Below are 18,004 nucleotides of genomic sequence, written 5' to 3' on the forward strand. Positions count from 1 at the left end.
GTAATGCATTTGCCCAATCCCACAAATATGGGCAGGATACAGTCAAATATCTGTCTAGGAAAAAGCCAGCAGCAGCTAACTCCATGCTGACGAGTGACCTCTGACTCTGCCTGGCCTACAAACCCCAGGCAAAGAAGGAGATGTCTAATCAGCTCCTTGCTGCCGAGTTGCTGGGTTCTTCTGCCTCCTGACAATGTCTGGGAGAACAGGAGAGAAAGAGTCCCATTAGCTAAGTCTCCTTGGACTTGGGTGCTCTCCTTTCCCATGTCCTATTCCTCATCCATGAAGCCAGAGAGACAGAGGGAAGACTACTTAGTTCAGGCCTTTCACTCACTCTGTAGACTTGTCCCCACCTCTCCATACACCGCGACATCTGGCTGGGCTCCATGACTTATATGGATCCATTTCCTGTGGGAGGGATGTCCCAAAAACTTTGATGCCTGCTCCACTCCTTTAATTCCTCAGACAACAGGGTGACTGGGAGAGGAATCTAACACTAGGAGATGCTGTGCAGAAGCTGGTGTTAGTTGCTCAACGAAGGTGACAGGGAACCAAAGTCCAACCTGACTGGTTATGAAGTGAGAAGAAGTTGGAGATAGACAGACTGGTACTGAACTGGATGTGTTTGGACTAGAAGAACTTTGATGGGGGGGAGGGGTCTTTGGGGTGAGGCCCCCGGTTGGCACAGCAACAAGCTGATGATTTCAAGAATGGATGGAAGTGCCCATAATTGGAATCACTTGCTGTGTGCCAAGACTGGGTAACTCTGAAGGGGTGAGATTGCCTCCTTCTAGGGGCCACTTGAGGCCAGAGACACAAAAATATTTAGGCACCTAAAAGCCTTGTTAGGTACCACTGACATTTTCAAAACCGCTGCTGAGCTGCCACCAAACCCCACAGGCACCTCAGTTTCTACTGGGGGGAATGAACAATGTTGGCTATGCACTGGTGCTCAAAGCCCATGCCAAAGCTAAAGCCCCAGTGGCCATGAAATGGGATTCTCAGATGAGATGTTCCCACCATTTATCTCGCCAGCATGACCCAATTCCATTGGCATTCTCAGAGCAAACACCCAAGACCCAATACCAAAAGGCAGCCAGGTTGTGACTTTTGTGTGTCTCCCCTAGCAATTAGGACACTCACATAGGAGGTGGGAGACCCAAATTCAAAGCCCTGCTGTGATCGGGAGCAGGGACTTGAACCCAGGTTTCCCACATGAGTGCCCTAACCAGGGGGCTACGGCTCTCCCCATCGCTCCTGATAGAGTTGTGCCACTGTGTATAAATCATTAAATATTCATTTGTCCACAGAGGAAGTCCCATCTTGGATATGGGTTCAAGATCCTGCTCTAAATGAGGCAGAGCAAGGACTTAAACCCAGGGGACTACTGGATGTACTGAGGTTGTGTCTCTCTCCTTCCCCCTTCCCCGCCAGTGCATGGGCTGATTAAGCAGCTGACCTAGCTCAGGAGCTTAACTCCAGGAGAGGGTTTCATGGCTGAGAATTCGGAGTGGAGTGAGTTCCCTCTCAGATGCACAAGATCCAGATCAATCAGTTAGGGAATGTCACCCCTTTCCTCTTCATCTCACTCTTACCTAGCTTAGGTGGCTCTCTGCTCAGTTTGCCCGGTTTCTGATGATTCCTTCCTTAGACCTCTACTTCTCCCTGCTCAACACCTGGAGGAGCCTGGGAACCAGGGCTGAGCATGTCACTGGGTGGTGGGGCACCCAGGGGTTAGGCATTGCAACACCTAAGTACCTTTGTGCTGTCACCTGCTTGAGCTCAGCCTGTAGATGGAAGAGCTTGAAGAAACCAACATGCTGGGGAACAAGGGGCTTCTCCATCAGGGATCCCAGCATCTGCTGTCACCCACAGGTCCTTCATTTTCTGACAGGAGTCCCAACCGGACTGGGTGAGAATTGAGAAAGCACCATTCAGAAAGGCTGATCTCCATGGTGCCATACATGGGAGACCTAGAGAAACCTTTGTGGGCAGTGGGAATCCCACATGATGTCCAGCAGCACTAGCTTCTGAATGTTGTTGAACACTGTTCCTCAGCTCAGTTAGTCTCTGAGCATTTCATTTATATTGGTCCCACACTTAGAGTTGCTAAATAGCCTGTCTCATTCCAAGTTATTCTCACAGTGCTCTACATTGTTCTTAAGAACTTTTGTTGTGGTTTGTTTTTGTTTTTTGTACCTTCTCATTTAAAATGTGCAAATCACCAAAGAGACACATATAAGAGCTTATACCCACCCAGTGCAATGTTGGCCAAATGTGCGAATGTGATCCATGGAGGTGTAAACAGGGGAATCTTGAGGAGGATTAGGAAGGTTTTATTACCTCTCTATTTGGCACTAATGCAACTGCTGCTGGAATACCACGTCCAGTTCTGGTGTCCACAATTCAAGAAGAATGTTGATAAAATGAAAGGGGGTTCAGAGAAAAGCCACAAGATTGAGTAAAGGGTTATCTATTATCAAAGGTATACCAAGATCCAATGCCTGGAAGTTGAAGCTAAACAAATTCACACTGGAAATGAGGCACACATTTTTAACAGTGAGGGTGATCAGCTGTTGGAACAATTTACCAAGGGTTCTGATGGATTCTCCATCACTTGAAATGTTTAAATCAAGATTGGTTGTTTTTCTAAAAGATCTGCTTTAATTCAAACAGGAATTAATTCAGGAAAGGTCTCTGGCTTGTGTTAGTCAGGTCAGTCTAGATGATCACAATGGTCCCTTCTGGCCTTGGAAACTATTAATTGAGGTTTTTCTATTTCCTGAAGGTTGTTTGGTCAGATACTCTACTTTTTATTTATTTATTATTATTATTTTGCTTTATCTGGATATAGCACCAGCTAATTTGGTTTTTAGTCTTACAAATTGTCGTTTGTCCCATAATAATTTCTTTTCTCTCATTTAGTCCTTATAATTTTTCAGTTCAAAATGCAATGTTCTGAACTGGCTTCTGGGCAATACTTTATTTGTGTTTTTCTTGCCTTGAATAAGGAGGAATAAAATGAGCTGAGTTCCCCAGAGTCCAGAGTCCTTTATCTAGTGAGAACCTGAGTAAACATATTTATTTAATGGGGCAAGATGGGGCTGCCAGCAAAGTCTCTTTATAAGGGTTTATAGCAGTGGTTCTTAACTTTTACTGCAGCCTGCACCCTTTGTTTCTCAAAATATGTTCTCGCACCCCTTATCAAAAATCATTGAAGTAGGTCAGTTCTTTAAACCTAGATATATTTTGTTTGTATATTTTATATTTTGTTTGTATATTATAGTAATTGTTAAATGTATAATGTTAATAAATACATAGGTTTGATGAAACAAAGTAGTTACGTGCCTGTGCTTAATTTGTGTTTTCGATGATTTACCTTCTAAAAAAATCTGGCATGTCTCACACCCCCAGAAAGGGCATCTCGCACCCCCAGGGGGTGCATGCACCCCAGGTTAATAACCACTGGTTTATAGGTTACACTTTACAAAGCCACTGAGTGTGTATAATAATTCCCATTTTTGCCCCTTCTCTAAAATAAATGAAAATAGCCAGATTGGCCTGAAATTTGGTAAGTCAGATCTCTCTGAGTTGAAATACCAGCTCTTAGCACTCTCATCTGAACTGAGCCTTTTCATCTCATCTCATCCAAGAAAGGAAACAGAAGAAACAAGACAACTGAGGCTCTGTTTACACTTATGGTGGCGTGTACAGTACAGGTACTATGCATATTGCTACACACCACAGTGAAAGGTAGGCTGCATCCGCACTTCTCACCGTGGTGTGCAGCTCTGGCAGAGGGGAGGCAGTGGTGAAAGGTTCTCGCAGCGTGAAGCTGTAACTCTGTTGGCCCCTATGTTTTTGCACTAACATTTCCCGTGGTGCCCATGTTTCCACCTCTGGGCATGCGCAAAGATACAGGTCTATCTGTTCCTCTCTTGCTCTACTGTGGATTTTATTATAGTTAGTAAAGTTTGAGCTCTGATTGATGCTTTCCCCACAGTCCAGGAACCATTAGAAAAGGGATAGAAAATAGAACAGAAAATATCCTAATGCCACTACATAAATCCATGGTACACCCACAGCTTGAATATGGCATGTAGTTCTGGTCGCCCCATCTCAAAAGAGACATATTAGAATTGGAAAAGGTACAGAGAAGGGCAACAGAAATTATTAAGGGTATGGAACAACTTCCATATGAGGAGAGATTAGTAAGACTAGGACTGTTCAGCTTGGAAAAGAGGCGTCTAAAGGAGGATATGATAGAGGTCTGTAAAATCATGACTGGTGTGGAAAAAGCAAATAAGGAAGTGTTATTTACCCCTTCTCATAACACAAGAACTAGGGATCACCCAATGAAATTAATAGACTACATGTTTAAAACAAACAAAAGGAAGTATTTCTTCACACAACACATAGGCAACCCTTGGAACTCATTGCCAGGGGATGTTGTGAAGGCCAAAAGTATAACTGGGTTCAAAAAATAATTAAGTTCTTCGAGGATAGGTCCATCAATGGCACAACCCCATACTCTGGGTGTCCCTACACCTCTAACTGCCAGGACAGCTGAGACTAGATGACAGATGATGGATCACTTGATAATTTCCCTGCTCTGTTCATTCCCTCTGGGGCACCTGCATTGGCCACTGTCGGAAGACAGGATACTGGGCAGATGGGCCATTGATCTGACCCACTCTGTCCATTCATATGTTCTTAATATAGGGAGTCTCTCCCATGTGATGTCTCTGATATCAAAGAAGGGTTGAGCTCTGAGTGATTTTGTTTCTGACACTTGATACATTTTTTTCTTTCTCTCTGCTGATCCATGATTTCCTGAAGGTCCTTGAAACTTCCTCACAGTGAGTGGATTTGCACCAATTCTTCCCTGTGGGGGCAGGGGGTCTGATGCTTCCTTGCATTGACACTCACAAGTGGGTCTTCCCCACAATGCCCCATGTCGTTCCACTTGCTGAGGGCTTTCCCGCTGAGGATTTTCCTCTGTGTTCTCACTCATTGCCCCTTCTCGCCTTCTGGGTTTGAGAGAGAATCCAGACAGGAGTCGTTCCCTGTGCCGGGAACCTCAGAAAGGTTGGGGGAGGGCGGGGGGGGGGGGAGGAAAACACAATAAATAATGGGAGATTTAAAAAATCTGGAATTGAATCAACATCTTTCTCTCAACTCTTTCCCCAGAGGAGAGAGAGAAGGGGACCAATTTCTGCCTCCAGATCCCACCTGAACTCCCAGGGAGAAGGTATCTATCAGGGTGGGTGGGAAGCCATGAGTGATGTCTTCTACGAGGATATGACACCTGCTGGCCACAGTCCTGACCTTGGGAAATGAGGCAAACCTAGAGAAGCTCATGGGTTTTTGGGGGAGGGGGATCCCAGCTCTTTCCTTCATACATTGATGGTTTCTAACTCATTTTAGATTCCTCATGTGTCTGTGGGATGATTATACTGGGTTTAAGAACCTGAAAACCTATTCCTAGGGAAAGTTAATAGGTGAGATGAGAGTGAATTATGTATCTGAGGAATATTCCATGCATAGACTTCCATGATTTTGACCCAGTCCCCTTCCATTGGTGTGTGTGTGTGTGTGTGTGTGAAATTCCAACAGATGTGAACATGGTTATGGAGAGTCAAATGTCTGTGTTGCACTCCCTCCCGCCCCACATAGGGAATTGGTGGACACAGCCTTGGTGTTAAGTCTTTGGCCTGTTTTTATATCTCCAAGCCAAGAAATCCAAGTTATCTTCTCAGAGATCTTTCCAGTCCCATGAGCAAAAGAGGGCAGTAAAAACTGTTGGCTGTGTGACTGAGATAAAGTTGTAAGTTTGGTTTTATGGACTATTGGGCCACATTCCAGTGAGAGAAGGGGTTATAAGAACAGGATAGCCTAAATTTCACATGCAGGGGGTCAATCTTCTCAGTTGGAAACTAACTGGAGCAGTCAGGAGGGCATTAAACTAACAACATACAAGGAGGTGCTAAGGAGGCAAATGCAGGACAAACTCAAACTCAGTGTGTCTCAAAAAATTGAATCATAGAATCATAGAATATCAGGGTTGGAAGGGACCTCAGGAGGTCATCTAGTCCAACCCCTGCTCAAAGAAGGACCAATGCCCAACTAAATCATCCCAGCCAGAGTTTTGTCAAGCCTGACCTTAAAAATGTCTAAGGAAGGACATTCCACCACCTCCCTAGGTAACGCATTCCAGTGTTTCACCACCCTCCTAGTGAAAAAGTTTTTCCTAATATCCAACCTAAATCTCCCCCACTGCAACTTGAGACCATTACTCCTTGTTCTGTCATCAGCTACCACTGAGAACAGTCTAGAGCCATCCTCTTTGGAACCCCCTTTCAGGTAGTTGAAAGCAGCTATCAAATCCCCCTTCGTTCTTCTCTTCCGCAGACTAAACGAACCCAGTACCCTCAGCCTCTCCTCATAACTCATGTGTTCCAGTCCCCTAATCATTTTTCTTGCCCTCCGCTGGACTCTTTCCAATTTTTCCACATCCTTCTTGTAGTGTGGGGCCCAAAACTGGACACAGTACTCCAGATGATGCCTCACCAATGTCGAATAGAGGGGAACGATCACGTCCCTCGATCTGCTCGCTATGCCCCTACTTATACATCCCAAAATGCCATTGGCCTTCTTGGCAACAAGGGCACGCTGTTCACTCATAACCAGCTTCTCATCCACTGTAACCCCTAGGTCCTTCTCTGCAGAACTGCTGCTGAGCCATTCGGTCCCTAGTCTGTAGCGGTGCATGGGGTTCTTCCGTCCTAAGTGCAGGACCCTGCACTTGTCCTTGTTGAACCTCATCAGATTTCTTTTGGCCCAGTCCTCTAATTTGTCTAGGTCCCTCTGTATCCTATCCCCACCCTCCAGCGTATTTACCTCTTCTCCCAGTTTCCTGTCATCTGCAAACTTGCTGAGGGTGCAATCCACACCACCCTCCAGATCATTTATGAAGATATTGAACAAAACCGGCCCAAGGACCGACCCTTGGGGCACTCCACTTGAAACCGGCTGCCAACTAGACATGGAGCCATTGATCACTACCCATTGAGCCCGACAATCTAGCCAACTTTCTACCCACATTATAGTCCATTCATCCAGCCCACACTTCTTTAACTTGCTGGCAAGAATACCGTGGGAGACAGTGTCTAAAGCTTTGCTAAAGTCAAGGAATAACACGTCCACTGCTTTCCCCTCATCCACAGAGCCAATTATCTCATCATAGAAGGGAATTAGATTAGTCAGGCATGACTTGCCCTTGGTGAATCCATGCTGACTGTTCCTGATCACTTTCCTCTCCTCTAAGTGCTTCAGAATTGATTCCTTGAATTGATTCCCTGCTCCATGATTTTTCCAGGGACGAAGGTGAAGCTGACTGGCCTGTAGTTCCCGGGATCCTCCTTCTTCCCTTTTTTAAAGATGGGAACTACATTTGCCTTTTTCCAGTCATCCAGGACCTCCCCCGATCACCATGAGTTTTCAAAGATAATGGCCAATGGCTCTGCAATCACATCCGCCAACTCCTTTAGCACTCTCAGATGCAGCGCATCCGGCCCCATGGACTTGTGCTCGTCCAGCTTTTCTAAATAGTCCAGAACCACTTCTTTCTCCACAGAGGGCTGGTCACCTCCTCCCCAGTGCAGTAGTCTGGGAGCTGACCTTGTTCGTGAAGATAGAGGCAAAAAAAGCATTGAGTACATTAGCTTTTTCCACATCCTCTGTCACTGGGTTGCCTCCCTCATTCACTAAGGGGCCCACACTTTCCTTGACTTTCTTCTTGTTGCTAACATACCTGAAGAAACCCTTCTTGTTACTCGTAACATCTCTTGCTAGCTGCAACTCTAGGTGTGTTTTGGCCTTCCTGATTTCACTCCTGCATACCCGAGCAATATTTTTATACTCTTCCCTGGTCATTTGTCCAATCTTCCACTTCTTGTAAGCTTCTTTTTTGTGTTTAAGATCAGCAAGGATTTCACTGTTAAGCCAAGCTGGTCGCCTGCCATATTTACTATTCTTTCTATACATCGGGATGGTTTGTCCCTAAAACCTCAATAAGGATTCTTTACAATACAGCCAGCTCTCCTGGACTCCTTGCCCCCTCATGTTATTCTCCCAGGGGATCCTGCCCATCAGTTCCCTGAGGTTGTCAGAGTCTGCTTTTCTGAAGTCCAGGGTCTGTATTCTGCTGCTCTCCTTTCTTCCCTGTGTCAGGATCCTGAACTTGACCACCTCATGGTCACTGCCTCCCAGGTTCCCATCCACTTTTACTTCCCCTACTAATTCTTCCCGGTTTGTGAGCAGCAGGTCAAGAAGAGCTCTGCCCCTAGTTGGTTCCTCCAGCACTTGCACCAGGAAATTGTCCCCTACACTTTCCAAAAACTTCCTGGATTGTCTGTGCACCGCTGTATTGCTCTCCCAGCAGATATCAGGGTGATTGAAGTCTCCCATGAGAACCAGGGCCTGCGATCTAGTAACTTCCATTAGTTGCTGGAAGAAAGCCTCATCCACCTCATCCCCCTGGTCCGGTGATCTATAGTAGACTCCCACCGTGACATCACCTTTGTTGCTCACACTCCTAAACTTAATCCAGAGACACTCAGGTTTCTCTGCAGTTTCATACCAGAGCTCTGAGCAGTCATACTGCTCTCTTACATACAATGCAACTCCCCCACCTTTTCTGCCCTGCCAGTCATAGAATCATAGAATATCAGGGTTGGAAGGGACCTCAGGAGGTCATCTAGTCCAACCCCCTGCTCAAAGCAGGACCAATGCCCAATTAAATCATCCCAGCCAGGGCTTTGTCAAGCCTCACCTTAAAAACTTCTAAGGAAGGAGATTCTACCACCTCCCTAGGTAACGTATTCCAGTGTTTCACCACCCTCCTAGTGAAAAAGATTTTCCTAATATCCAACCTAAACCTCCCCCACTGCAACTTGAAACCATTACTCCTTGTTCTGTCCTCTTTTACCACTGAGAATAGTCTAGAACCATCCTCTCTGGAACCACTCTCAGGTAGTTGAAAGCAGCTATCAAATCCCCCCTCATTCTTCTCTTCTGCAGACTAAACAATCCCAGTTCCCTCAGCCTCTCCTCATAAGTCATGTGTTCCAGACCCCTAATCATTTTTGTTGCCCTTCACTGGACTCTCTCCAATTTATCCACATCCTTCTTGTAGTGTGGGGCCCAAAACTGGACACAGTACTCCAGATGAGGCCTCACCAATGTCGAATAGAGGGGAATGATCACGTCCCTCGATCTGCTCGCTATGCCCCTACTTATACATCCCAAAATGCCATTGGCCTTCTTGGCAACAAGGGCACACTGCTGACTCATATCCAGCTTCTCGTCCACTGTCACCCCTAGGTCCTTTTCCGCAGAACTGCTGCCTAGCCATTTGGTCCCTAGTCTGTAGCTGTGCATTGGGTTCTTCCGTCCTAAGTGCAGGACCCTGCTCTTATCCTTATTGAACCTCATCAGATTTCTTTTGGCCCAATCCTCCAATTTGTCTAGGTCGCTTTGTATCCTATCCCCACCCTCCAGCTTATCTATCACTCCTCCCAGTTTAGTATCATCCGCAAATTTGCTGAGAGTGCAATCCACACCATCCTCCAGATCATTTATGAAGATATTGAACAAAACCGGCCCCAGGACCGACCCCTGGGGCACTCCACTTGACACCGGCTGCCAACTAGTCCTTCCTGAGCAGTTTATATCCATCCATGACAGTACTCCAGTCATGTGAGTTATCCCACCAAGTCTCTGTTATTCCAGTCACATCATAATTCCTTGACTGTGCCAGGACTTCTAGTTCTCCCTGCTTGTTTCCCAGGCTTCTTGCATTTGTGTATAGGCACTTAAGATAACTCGCTGATCGTCCCTCTTTCTCAGTATGAGGCAGGAGCCCTCCACTCTCGCGTTCTCCAGCTCATGATTCCTCCTGGTATCCCACTTCCCCACTTACCTCAGGGCTTTGGTCTCCTTCCCCCAGTGAACCTAGTTTAAAGCCCTCCTCACTAGGTTAGCCAGCCTGCTTGCGGAGATGCTCTTCCCTCTCTTCGTTAGGTGGAGCCCGTCTCTGCCTAGCACTCCTCCTTCTTGGAACACCATCCCATGGTCAAAGAATCCAAAGCCTTCTCTCCGACATCACCTGAATAGCCATTCGTTGACTTCCATGATTCGACGGTCTCTACCTGGGCCTTTTCCTTCCCCAGGGAGGATGGACGAGAACACCACTTGGGCCTCAAACTCCTTTATCCTTCTTCCTAGAGCCACGTAGTCTGCAGTGATCTGCTCAAGGTCACTCTTGGCAGTATCATTGGTGCCCACGTGGAGAAGCAGGAAGGGGTAGCGATCCGAGGACTTGATGAGTCTCAGCAGTCTCTCCGTCACATCGTGAATCCTAGCTCCTGGCAAGCAGCAGACTTCTCAGTTTTCCCGGTCGGGGCGGCAGATGGATGACTCAATGCCCCTGAGGAGGGAGTCCCCGACCACCACCACCCGCCTCCTTCTCTTGGGAGTGGTGGTCGTGGAACCCCCATCCCTAGGACAGGTTTCAGAGTAACAGCCGTGTTAGTCTGTATTTGCAAAAAGAAAAGGAGTACTTGTGGCACCTTAGAGACTAACCAATTTATTTGAGCATAAGCTTTCATGAGCTACAGCTCACTTCAGCTCACAAAAGCTTATGCTCAAATAAATTGGTTAGTCTCTAAGGTGCCACAAGTACTCCTTTTCTTTATCCCTAGGACAGTGCATCTCATGCCTTCCAATCGATGGAGTCTCCTTCTGTTCCCTTTCCTCAGATGTATCGTCTAGTCCACTCTCCACATTAGTACCTGTGGAGAGAACATGAAAATGGTTGCTTACCTGTATCTGCATTGCTGATACATGGATGCTCCCCTTTCTTCTTCTGGAGGTCACATGCTGCCAAATTTCTTCACCGTCCTTCTGTCCCCACTGTGCAGCCTGCTCTGAATCTTCAGAACATTGTGCCTGTATAAGCATATCCTGACGTCTGTCCAGGAAATCTTCAGTTTCTCTTATGCAACGCAGGGTCGATACTTGTTTCTCCAGACCTTGAACTTTCTCTTCCAATATGGAGACCAGCTTGCACTTTGTACAGACAAAGTCGCTTCTGTCCTGTGGAAGAAAGACAAACATGGCACATCCAGTGCAGGTCACAACAGCTGAATGCTCACCATCCATATTACCTTCCTTCTACGAGCTTCCTCAGGAGCTGTAGTAACTACTCAGAGAAGCCTGCAAGATGAAAGCCTCAGTGGGCTCTCTCCAGGCGAACTCCCAGGCAAACTCCCTCTGTTAGCCTCTCCATTGTTCGCCACTCCACTGTTCGCAGCTGACTGGCTTTTTATAACAGTCAGGCCCACTCAAGGCTCACCTGGAACAAAGCACTCCCAATTCACACTTTTCAAACAATCAAGCACACAGTCAAACTGACAAACTGTCCCCGCAACAGACACTCAGATACTCACCAACACAGCCCCCGTAATGGAGCACTTAGCGTACCTCCACTCAGACAGATCCCAGGCAAACTCCCTCTGTTAGCCTCTCCACTAGTGGTATAACTATTTTGGTTGACATCACACACACACCTAACCCACATACTTATACTGGTGCAAAATCTGTGTGTAGATCAGCCCTTAGACCAGGAAGGATGGTGGGCTTAGAGGAGAGGTGAGCAGCAACATCTGGTACATTGGCAACAGAAAGGACTTTTCTCCCCCAAACCTCGTCAACTTGTGCTGATCCAAATTCTCCAATCAACCAGGCCACATTTCCGATCCTCTCGCCCCATCTCCCCTCTAAATGTTACAGCATAACTCTGGTCATTTTAATATCAGATTTCAGAGTAACAGCCGTGTTAGTCTGTATTTGCAAAAAGAAAAGGAGTACTTGTGGCACCTTAGAGACTAACCAATTTATTTGAGCATAAGTTTTCGTGAGCTACAGCTCACTTCATCAGATGCATACTGTGGAAAGTGTAGAAGATCTTTTTATCTTTATCTTTTAAAGATCTTCTACACTTTCCACAGTATGCATCCGATGAAGTGAGCTGTAGCTCACAAAAGCTTATGCTCAAATAAATTGGTTAGTCTCTAAGGTGCCACAAGTCCTCCTTTTCTTTTTATAATATCAGAACATGGGCAGGGGTCTCTCCAGGCCAATATGAGGACAGGCACTCATCTGCACAGCAGCCCAAGGGGCTTCACATTACACAGCACGTGTCTGGCCCTGCCCTCCTTGGGCTCCAACGCAGATGGTTTCCTGGCTCAGACCCACCCGGCAGCATGGGCCCTATGGTTGCTATGCACTCAGGCAAACCCTCCTCCTGGGCAAATCTCAGACGGGTGGACATTGGGCACCCACCAGCAGCTTCTCTTTTTGGGTCTGCTCATTGGCTTCCTCTCTCTCTTTTTATAGCTAGGCTCTCGCAGTGCCACCTGAACGAAGCAGGGGGGTGTGGTTTTTACAAGCCATCACTACCAGCCTCACAGCTGCCAGATTTCACAGCCCAATCCTGTCCTGCAGGTGCCTAGGACTCACTGACACCCATGGCAGGGCTTTTTAAAGCTACACTGAGGCAGACTGGAGAGCGGGCAGGGGTAGATTGATCAATGGGACACAGTAATACCAGGGTACGAAATATATCAGAAGGACAGAACAGGTTGTGCTGGTGGGGGAGTGGCACTATATGTGAAAGAAAGTGTAGAATCAAATGAAGTAAAAATTTTAAATGAATCAAATTGTACCATAGAGTTTCTATGGATAGTAATTCCACACTTGAATAATAAGAATATAGCAGTAGGGATATATTACAGACCACCTGACCAGGATGGTGACAGTGACTGTGAAATGCTCAAGGAGTTTAGAGAGGCTATTAAAGTAAAAAACTCAGTAATAATGAGGGATTTCAACTATCCCCATATTGACTGGGTACCTGTTACATCAGGACAGGATGCAGAGATAAAGTTTCTTGACACCGTAAATGACTGCTTCTTGGAGCAGCTAGTCCTGGAACCCACCAGAGGAGAGGCAATTCTTGATTTAGTCCTAAATGGAGCACAGGATCAGGTCCAAGAGACGAATATAGCTGGACCGCTTGGTAATAGTGACCATAATATAATTAAATTTAACATCCCTGTAGTGGGGAAAACACCACAGTGGCCCAACACTGTAGCATTTAATTTCAGAAAGGGGAACTACACAAAATGAGGAGGTTAGTTAAACAGAAATTAAAAGTTACAGCACCAAAAGTAAAATCCCTCCAAGCTGCATGGAAACTTTTTAAAGACACCATAACAGAGGCTCAACTTAAATGTATACCCCAAATTAGAAAACATAATAAGAGAACCAAAAAAGAGCCACCGTGGCTAAACAACAAAGTAAAAGAAGCAGTGAGAGGCAAAAAGGCATCCTTTAAGAAGTGGAAGTTAAATCCTAATGAGGAGAATAGAAAAGAGCATAAACTCTGGCAAATGAAGTGTAAAAATACAATGAGGGAGGCCAAAGAAGAATTTGAAGAACAGCCAGCCAAAGACTACAAAAGTAATAGCAACATTTTTTTTAAATAAATCAGAAGCAGGAAGCCGGCGAAACAACCAGTGGGACCACTGGCCAATGGAGATGCTAAAGGAGCACTCAGGGACAAGACCGTTGCAGAGAAACTAAATGAATTCTTTGCATTGGTCATCACGGCTGAGGATGTGAGGGAGATTCCCAAAACTGAGCCATTCTTTTTTAGGTGACAAATCTGAGGAACTGTTACAGATTGAGGTGTCATTACAGGAGGTTTTGGAACAAATTGATAACTAAACAGTAGTAAGTCACCAGGACCAGTTGGTATTCACCCAAGAGTTCTGAAGGAACTCAAATGTTAAATTGCAGGACTACCAACTGTTGTCTGTAACCTATCATTTAAATCAGCTTCTGTACCCGATGACTGGAGGATAGCTAATGTGACACCAATTTTTAAAAAGGGCTCCAGAGGTGACCCTGGCAATTAGAGGCCGGTAAGCCTGACTTCAGTACCAGGCAAACTAGTTGAAACTATAATAAAGAACAAAATCGTCAAACATGTAGATGAACATAATTTGTTGGGGAATAGTCAACGTGGTTTTTGTAAAGGGAAATCATGCCTCACCAATATACTAGAATTCTTTGAGGGTGTCAACAAGCATGTGGACAAGGGGGATCCAGTGGATATAATGTATTTAGATTTTCAGAAAGCCTTTAACAAGGTCCCTTATCAAAGGCTCTTAAGCAAAGTAAGCTGTCATGGGATAAGAGGGAAGGTTCTTTCATGGGCTGGTAACTGGTTAAAAGATAGGAAACAGGGTAGGAATAAATGGTCAGTTTTCAGAATGGAGAGAGGTAAATAGTGGTGTCCCCCAGGGGTCTGTACTGGGACCAGTCTTATTTAACATATTCATAAATTATCTGGAAAAGGGGGTAAATGGTGAGGTGGCAAAATTTGCAGATACAAAATTACTCAAGATAATTAAGTCCAAGGCAGACTGCGAAGAGCTACAAAAGGATCTCTCAAAACTGGGTGACTGGGCAACAAAGTGGCAGATGAAATTCAATGTTGAAAAACGAAAAGTAATGCACATTGGAAAACATAATCCCAACTATACATATAAAATGATGGGGTCTAAATTAGCTGTTACCACTCAAGAGAGAGATCTTGGAGTCATTGTGGATAGTTCTCTGAAAACATCCACTCAATGTGCAGCGGCAGTCAAAAAACCAACAGAATTTTGGGAATCATTAAGAAAGGGATGGATAATAAGACAGAAAATATCATATTGCCTCTATATAAAGCCATGGTACACCCACATCTTGAATACTGCATGCAGATGTGGTCACCCATCTCAAAAAAGATATATTGGAATTGGAAAAGGTTCAGAAAAGGACAACAAAAATGATTAGGGGCATGGAACGGCTTTCTTATGAGGAGAGATTAATAAGACGGGGACTTTTCAGTTTGGAAAAGCGATGACTAAGGGGGGATATGATAGAGGTCTATAAAATCATGACTGGTGTGGAGAAAGTAACTAGGGAAGTGTTATTTACTCTTTCTCATAACACAAGAACTAGGGGTCACCAAATGAAATTGATAGGCAGCAGGTTTAAAACAAACAAAAGGAAGTATTTTTTCACACAATGCTCAGTCAACCTGTGGAACTCCTTGCCAGAGGATGTTGTGAAGGCCAAGACTATAACAGGGATCAAAAAAGAACTAGATAAGTTCATGGAGGGTAGGTCCATCAATGGCTATTAGCCAGGATGGGCAGGGATGGTGTCCCTAGCCTCTGTTTTTCAGAAGCTGGGAATGAGCAGCAGAGGATGGATCACTTGATGATCCCTGTTCTGTTCATTCCCTCTGGGGCACCTGGCATTGGCCACTGTCAGAAGACAGGATACTGGACTAGATGGACCTTTGGTCTGACCCAATGTGGCCATTCTTATGTTCTTATGAATTAATCCTAGAACCACAACAGAGGCAATCTTTGCAGCTGAGATCACGAAACCTGGAATAATGGGTTAATGAGGGTGACGCCCCTTTATATATATATATACGGCGAGGGAGTCACTGTACAGCTAGGTAGGGTGGGTAAATTGCAATAGGTGAGCATCACCAGGATGGCTGCACCCACCCTTTGCTTGCACACCAGGATCTACCATAACGGTATTGGGCTTTCATCATCCTGATCATGAAAGTTGTGCTGACCAGAGAAGAGCAGAGAGACAGAACTACTTGTCCTGAAATGGTAACTTTAAAACATTTATTATAATATTAGCTGGCTGAAATTGCCCCTGATAAAACATCCTCTCTAACAAAAGGGAAGTGAGGGGAAGTTTTAAATGCTTTAGCTCATTTTCCAGGACACTCCCACAAAAGACACAAATGGAGGGCTGTAGACATTCATGTGCAAATACCTCAGATGGTGAAGGAGATTTGGTGGCTACGCAGACTAGCAGTGTCAAAATTAACATCTCACTAAGAATATAATGATGCATTTAACATCTATTGTAACTTCATGCTGCATAGTCTTAGGGCTTTTCTGTACAGGGAATCATACTGGTATAACTATACCAATAATGACGTTGTTATACTGGAATAACTACCTGGGTGGACACTCCTATTTGGGAATAAGGCTTTGTCTATGTTGGAAGTTACCTGAGTGCTGGAGAGAGGCAAAATAATGATTATGGAAATCTGTCCTCATTGGTAGATCCAAAGAAATAGAGGTTTTTATGGCAACTCAGGAAATCAGACACCCCTGAAGTTACATAATAACAAAGAATAAACGTGTGCTATAGAGCAAATAAAAACAAAAAAATTGAAATAACAATTGTAAATTACGAAATCACAATAATAGGATATTTTATATTTCAAAATACTATGGCATGTAATTGTTTATCCACTAGCATTGATTATTATTTTCCGTTTTTGTATGCTATTAAAACCATACATTAAGTAGCCCGACATCTGTCTGTTCACCGTTAAACAAGGTAAATGATGATGTGCTAAGCGCAATGAGTCATAAAAATAGGGTTTTAAAAATAGATGGAGTGAAACGACATTTCCAGAGGGTTACAGGAAATGGAGCAGAACTACGGATAAGACAAATCTGTGAGCTACTATGAGGCTACGTGCATGGGCACAGTCCATCTATGTAAACTGACAAGGAATTCTTTTAAACACCAAAAACATGTATGATAACGATGAACATTTTTAGGACGGGTTTCAGAGGAGCAGCCGTGTTCGTCTGTATCCGCAAAAAGAAAAGGAGGACTTGTGGCACCTTAGAGACGAACCGATTTATAAATTTATAATTTTCTTTTTACACAAAGTAAAACTATTTCCCCTTGTTTATTTCCCCTCCTACTGTTCTTGTAAAGTGCTGGAAATGGCCCACCTTGATTTTTCCCCTCCCCGCCCTCCGCCGCTCTCCTGCTGGTAATGACTCACCTTTCTTGATCACTCTTGTTACAGTCTGTATGGTAACACCCATTGTTTCATGTTCTCTGTGTATATAAAATCTCCACACTGTATTTTCCACAGTATGCATCCGATGAAGTGAGCTGTAGCTCACGAAAGCTTATGCTCAAATAAATTGGTTAGTCTCTAAGGTGCCACAAGTCCTCCTTTTTATTTTTAGGATGGCATCTGTGTGTAAACTTCTTCTGTATCCCGTTTCTTTTGTCAGCTCAGTACATCAGTTCAGACAGAGAAGAGCAGCTGTATCTGGGCTTTGGGCCACACTGCACCTTTAACACCATAACCCTGGGAAGAGGGTGCTGAATTGGACCATCCAGTGAGGAACACAAGCCCCCCTGCCAGTCCACACCTTATTTTGACAACCATTGCACATGGCTCACCCCACTTGTGGTAACTGACCCCTCCCTGTCCCAGGGTTTCCCTATCTGGCAGTGCATTCCCCCCTTTCTAAATCCCACTCCTGCACTCTGTGCCCAATTGTCTTTCTCTCCTTTCCCCTCCCTTCACCTGTTTGACCCCGCTGCAGGCTGTTTTGTTTTGGGCACAGATTAGCTCCAGTTTACAGCAGGGAACAGATCTGGGGATGGCGAGTGAGGGCAGTAGTTTCAGCAGATGTTAAAGAGCACAGCTCAGATCCATGCAGCCTGCTCAGTGACAGCAAAGGAGCAATTCCTGATTCTGACCCTTGCACCTGCCCCACAGCCCAGCCCACTGAAATGCCCTAGCAGGCCCCCAGGGCAGGTGTGCACGCCCTGCATGCTCCAAGCTGGGTTCCCAGCCACTGGTCCATGACTCCTCTGCCACTACAAAGGGCTCCTTGGCCTGGGGGCAGGGGGAGGCTGCGGTGGGACATGGAGGGGGTGGCTCCACCCCTGGCGGGGATTGGCTGGTGCCTCCGGCACTTCCCTGTCAGCGGTGTTCTTGACACCCGGTGAATGGAGCTGTCTGATCCCAGGCTGT

Source organism: Lepidochelys kempii, chromosome 14, assembly GCF_965140285.1.
Source record: "Lepidochelys kempii isolate rLepKem1 chromosome 14, rLepKem1.hap1, whole genome shotgun sequence".
Lineage (NCBI taxonomy): Eukaryota > Metazoa > Chordata > Testudines > Cheloniidae > Lepidochelys > Lepidochelys kempii.